Source organism: Apodemus sylvaticus, chromosome 14 (genome assembly GCF_947179515.1).
Source record: "Apodemus sylvaticus chromosome 14, mApoSyl1.1, whole genome shotgun sequence".
Taxonomy (NCBI): Eukaryota; Metazoa; Chordata; class Mammalia; order Rodentia; family Muridae; genus Apodemus; species Apodemus sylvaticus.
In genome coordinates, this window is record NC_067485.1 from 41,480,686 (window position 1) to 41,487,491 (window position 6,806).

Below are 6,806 nucleotides of genomic sequence, written 5' to 3' on the forward strand. Positions count from 1 at the left end.
GGAGAGAGGGAAGGAGGGAGGGAGGTAAAGAAAGAGAGGTAAAAATCAGTATTACAGGATTACAGGGAACTCATATTTTAATTATGAATACAAATGACTTCGTGTGGCAAGAAAGATCCTCAGATTGCTTTAAACCAGAGGAGGGAGATCTGGCTCAGTAAGTTCTCACAGTGACCAATATCAAACTGCCATGGTTTACATTATTATGCACTGTGTGTGACTCAGAAGATGGAAAATGCAGATAAGTGTAAATAAATGTTAAATACTGCACCTGGTGGACAAGAACTGTTGAACGTGAATTTGAGATCAGGGGAGTAGCACAAAAGCATAATGATGGGGATGAAAACCAAACACAGATACACACACTGAAGACCGTCAGGAGTGTTTCTAATTGATGCCATGCTAGAAATAAGGCACAGACCTACATCTAATTAATTCATCTGTGACCTACGGTATCATGCTAGCTGGTATTTTATTACTTATTGTATTTTACTAGTATGTATTAATTATATATACTAATAAAGGTTTTCCTTTTGATATTTCATGCATCTGTGTTATACACCTTGATCATACCCACCCCATTGCCTCTCTTGTTCCTACTTGTGTTGACCCCTTTCCTCTTCCCCAGTAGTATCCTTCTACTTCATGTCTCTGTCTGTGACCCATGCACTTCATTTGGATTGCTAAGAAGAACAAGTGTAAGAGGCCATTTATAGAAGCACTGACACCTTGACTCTGCCTCTACAACTGAAACTGATGTCTCTCCCTACCCCAGCAGCCATGCGCTGCCTGTAGATCCTCAGGGAGGGGAGGAAGCTCATCTGCAAGCTGGCTTAGAACTCACTGTGTGGTGAGAAGAAAGAAGATGGCGGTGCCGGTGGTGCAAGCTGTGCAGGCAGTTCATCTTGAGTCTGATGCTTTCCTAGTTTGTCTCAACCATGCTCTGAGCACAGAAAAGGAGAAGGTGACATAAGGATTGACTCCAAATTTACATACACTGGAACTGAAATGCGCACAGTCCCAGAAAAGATGGATACCATCAGAGTTGTTCACATCCATTCTGTCATCATCTTGCAGCATTCTGACAAGAGAAAGGACCGTGTAGAAATTTCTCCAGAGCAGCTGTCTGCAGCCTCAACAGAAGCAGAAAGGTTGGCTGAACTAACAGGTCGTCCCATGAGAGTTGTTGGCTGGTATCATTCCCACCCTCATATAACTGTTTGGTCTTCACATGTTGATGTTCATACACAAGCCATGTACCAAATGATGGATCAAGGCTTTGTAGGACTTATTTTTTCCTGTTTCATAGAAGACAAAAACACAAAGACTGGTCGGGTACTCTACACTTGCTTCCAATCCATGCAAGCCCAAAAAAGTTCAGAGTATGAGAGAATTGAAATCCCAATCCATATTGTACCTCATATCACTATTGGGAAAGTATGCCTTGAATCTGCAGTAGAGCTACCAAAGATCCTGTGCCAGGAAGAACAGGACGCACATAGAAGGATTCACAGCCTTACACATCTGGACTCAATGACCAAGATCCATAATGGCTCAGTATTTACCAAGAATTTGTGCAGTCAGATGTCAGCAGTCAGTGGGCCTCTACTGCAGTGGTTGGAAGACAGATTGGAGCAAAATCAGCAGCAGTTGCAGGAGTTGCAACAAGAAAGGGAAGAGCTTTCTTCCCTATAATAAAGCAGGAGAACAACAAAAAATGTGGGCAGATGAAAATTGTATACCTGGCATACAATTTATTAGACGGAATCAAATTTGAAAATGATGAAGTTTGAGGATTTACATTATATGGCCTACATTATGTAACTTTAAGACTTATTATAAAGCTACAGTAATGAAGATACTATGATATTTGCCGAAGGATCAATGCAACAGGAAAGAAAATTCAGAAATAAACCCACAATAATATGCTTAACTAGTTTTGAAAAAGTACAGATGTGATTCAAGAAAGAAAAGACAGTAATTTCTACAAATTGAACCTCCAAACGTATTATGGATTTAAATGTACTATGGAAAACTTAGAAAATAATTATTCAAGAAAAATTCTCAGGAGTTAAGTACTTAATATTCAGCTCAAAAGCACAATTTTATAAGAAAACAAAGTAGATATATTTATTGGACTTTATCAAAATTAAAACTTACTATTCTGTAAAAATATTGAGAGGAAACCATGCAATATGTGATCAGTGAAAAGATATGCTTAAAACACAAAAATAAAAAATACCAGTAGAAAATGAAAAAAGACATAAACATTGTCACTACAGAAGATATATGGATGGCAAGTAATTATGTGAATATATAATTAATAATTATAATTAAATTTCATACATCATTGAGGAATGCAACTTAAAACTACAGCATGGTGTAGCATATACTTATCATGACTGCTATAGAAAAACTAGTGAAAATACCAACTACTGTTGAGGAGGCAAACTAGATTTCTCATATACCAATGATAGGAATATAAAAAAATAAAGCTACTGGGTAGAAGGGTTTGGAAATTTTTTAAAGTTAAACATACACTTAACATGACCCAGCAGTCATACTGTCTTGGCACTAAAACTTTTACAAAATTTTTCTTGGCAACTTTATCTGTGATACCTGCAAATTAGAAACAACCCAAACATTCTGCAGTTAGTAAATAGCTTAATAAACCATTCCTACTATGGACTACTACAATATAGTGGAAAGGATTATACTGCTAATATGATGAGCCTTGGGAAATTATAGTAAATGAAAAAAAAACACAAGTCTTAAAAGATCATTTACTGTATGGTTGCATTTCTAGAGCATTATTTAAATGTCAGAATTAATGATAAGAACAGATTAATGATTTCCAGAGTCAGGGAAGAGACATTGTATAGCATATGTATTCTTACTACAGTGTGACATAAAAGTTAATTTAGGCTGATGAAACAGTTTTGTGCCTTAAATTTAGTGTTTAATATTAAGTCTGTTCCTGTGCTAACATTTTATAGATTTATATATATACAAATAAATACTTGTAAAAATCTAGAAGTGAGTAGGAAGTAAGATTCCACTTTATGAAACAGAGTGACAGATGAGCCATATGTAGTGCCACACGCCTACAATCCCAGTGCTCAGGAGGCTGAGGCAGGAGAATTTCAAGTTTAGAGCCATTCCGAGCTATATATTTCCCAGCCGGTTGGGCTACAGTATGAGACCTTGTTCAGAAAAAAAGAGTGGGGAGGGTAGGTGATGAGAAGAAAACCTGGGGATGGAGATAAGATGATTTGAATATTCCTATAGGCCAACTATGAACACAAGTCTGTGCTTCACTTTCATGAGTAAAATGAGATTATAGTAGATGGCATCAAGTATACTTTTAGGTCTGTGTTCATACTTTAAAAATATTGAACATCAGAAAGAACAGTGGTATGAATGAAATGGATAAGAAGAAAACCTAAGGATGGAGATTTTCCTAGTTATACCTATTTGGTTTACATAAAAAAAATATATTGCAACATACAACCTTGTATCCTTTCTGATTTTTCTTTTTCAATCATAGTCAAATTCTGTTGGGAACAGAAAATACTTGTTTATATGGGTATGTTATCCATCTGGTTTTTTAAAGCTTTTTTGAGATAGGGCCTCACACAACAGCCCAGGCTGGCCCCAATCCAGCAGTTCTCTTGCCTCTACCTCCTAAGTGGTAATATTACAGGCATACAACACCATGCCTGACTGGTTCCTCATTTTCTATACATGGAACCTGCATCTGACCTTGTCTACACTATTTTTTTGTAACCATTTTGTAACCATAGTCAATGATAATGACCGCTAGTCAAGCTCATTTGCTTTTGAAAACTGTCATTAGTAAACCTCTAACTTTTTACTATTTTTATTAATAAATAATAAATACTGGCTTGACACTTTTACCATTCTTCCACTTTTATTTATTTATTTGTTTGTTTATTTATTTATTTATTTATTTTTCAATCTACCACTTTTGGTCTTTGTTATCATATACTTTATTATTTCCTATTCCCAGGCTGTCCCTTCCAAAAATTCATAAGCCTCTCTATGCAGTTACAAACAAATCCATTTCTCTCTATACCTCTGTCTGAACTCCAGACTTAGGTTTCAAGCTACCTATTATATATTTCTACTACGTAATCTTATTGCCACATTGAATTTGATAGATCTACATCTGATCATGTTTTGGCCTAATCTATATTGTCTTATATTTCTTACCTCAGTGAAGGAAGCATCCATATGCAAAAGCTGGAATCTAGGCAGGCAACCTCAACATCTCTATTACCTTTTACATTATTTGCATTGAGTTACAGCAGTTTGAGTTTTTTGTAATCAGTTGCAATATGTAGAATAGTATGTGCGAGGAAGGCAGGTGGGGTATCAAGGTTCCCACTAGTTAGGATTACTTCATGAAGACATAAGAGTTCTTAGCCTTGCTGCAGCAGAGCAGAAACAAAATCTAGTGAAAGTTGCCCTGTGTCAGTACTCTCAAAATCAGAATGAAGAGGAGAAAATGATCTCTTACACTACATAAAGTGATTGAGCAAATAAGTATGTTTGGAGGAAAATTGAAGCTAGTTTTTTCATAATTGAAGCATTATTTTCAGATACATAAAAAGGAAGTATAAAATTATTCCTCGTGATCCTAAATAGACAAAGAAAGATGGTAGGATCATTTAAAAGAAAATTACATGTATGTGTATATTGAGAGAATGATCAGTATGTTTGTATACCTCCACTTCTTACCTCTGACCATTAAGAGAGAAGAGAAATAGTTCAGTAGCTAATGAACCCATCTGGCACCAAGATGATAGACTTTAAATAGTATTCTCCACTAACAGTCAATAGAATTGAGTCCAGAAATGAATGTGTATCTATATATAAAATGAACTGATTTTTTACAAAAATGCCATGACTATTTGAATGGGGAAAAATACTTTTTTCAACAGCTGATGATTTCACAATTAAATGTCTACCCAATAATGTAACTGGACCCCTGCCCCATATCATGTATGAATGTTAACTAAAAATGTATCAAATGTTTAAATGTAAGAACTTGTAACTATTAAAATATTAAAACAGAAAAAAAAAGAACTCACTCTGCATTGAGAGCCTTTGTCCTAGTTACTTTTTATTGCTGTGAAGAGACAAGATGACCAAGGTAACTTATAGGAGAATGAATTTATTGGCACTTGGAGTTCCAAAGGGTTACAGTCCATGATCATCATGTCATGGTGCTGGGCAATAGTCGAGAGCTTACTTTCTTATCATCAAGTCAGAGGTAGAGAAAGTTAACTGAGAATGGTGTGAGTTTTTGACACCTCAAAGCCCATCCACAGCCCCAAGGACACAAACCTTCCAACAAGGCTGCACCACCTAATCCTTCCTAAACACTTCCACAAACTGGAGACCAAGTAGTCAAGCATAAGAACCTCTAGGGGGCCTTTTTTTAAAGAATAAAGAGAATTTATTGCTAGGAACAAAAACACACAACTACAAATAATAGTGAAAGGACCGGATATCAGCTCCTACAGTTAACAATGTGGTAAGCAAGGAAGGTAAATTTGGAATTTCAAAGAATTATTTCATCATGTTTATCTTAAAGTGATCTCTTATGGTGAAATGAATCATATTAATCTGCTCCAGCAGTAATGCTTGGAAAAGATTAATCATTCTATTTTCAGTGCCACTGATGCTACTCAGGGGCTAAAACCCATAAGGAGTGAACTAGCAGGCTGTACTCCATGCGTTCTAAAGTTTGTTGTGCCTCTGACACTGGCCTGGACAATCAGATCTTTGATGATTTCAGTTCCTTTCGCGTGCAGCTCATTCCTTTTTCTTCAGACCTGGAAAACAAGTAAACCACCTTATGCCTCCTTTTTAATCAAGTGAGCATCCTTCCCTTCCTATGCACATTCTAAATCCACACCATCACAGGCTTGAACTTCCCATCCCCTGGCTTCCATCTGCCAAGTACAGGGACTCCGGGTATGTCCTACCACACTGTGTTCTTGTGTGCAGGGACTCAGCCTCAGGCTCCAGGAATGCTAAAAGCACGCTACCAACTTCGGCTGGATCCCCAGTCTACTAGCTGACATTTTCCATAGCCTGTTGAGGCCAGGACTCACTGTACACCGCTGGCTTGCCTGGAAATCACTATGTAGACTAGGCTAGCTTCAAATTCATAGAGATCATTCTACCTTGCCTCCCGAGTTCTGGGCTTAAAGGCACGCATGCATCACTATGCCCATCCTCTAGTTGGCGGTTTTTAAAGGAACGGTGACAGTGATCAGTTTAACTGGCTTGACTCTGTTTTGATCCAGCTAGTCAATCTTAGGCAAGTGTCTTCACATCACTAGGGCCAACTGATTCTCTCTCCATACCTCCTGGAGGCACTTTCTGCCAGCTTCAGAGCTAATGAGTTGAGATAACTTTGCTCATCCTGAAGAGCCCCCCTCTCGTCACAGACAAGGTAGGAGGTGAGGATCAATATCCCCTGAGGCTGTCCTCTGACTGTCACATACATGTATATGTCTGTGCGTGCGTATCTCTGTGTATTTGTATATATGAATGTCTGTTTCCATGTGCATGAGCTCCCAGAGACTAAGGCAACATGCACAGGCCTGCACAGGTCTGTACCAGATGGGGTTCTGGAACAGAAAGAAGTAGATGAATGCCACATAGCTAAGCTAGAGTAATCTTCAAATAATAGCCATGTGCAAATGAAAATTTAGTTTTCTCCAAGGGAGTCTTACTGGGGAAACAAAGTGCTCTTAAGGGCAGGCCTCATG

At 37.7% G+C, this 6,806-nt stretch overlaps 1 pseudogene; it reads left to right on the plus strand.

Moving 5' to 3' along the window:
- Positions 1–865: 865 nt before the first annotated feature.
- On the plus strand, positions 866–1,695 carry LOC127664674 (lys-63-specific deubiquitinase BRCC36-like; annotated as a pseudogene).
- The last annotated feature ends 5,111 nt before the right edge of the window (positions 1,696–6,806 follow it).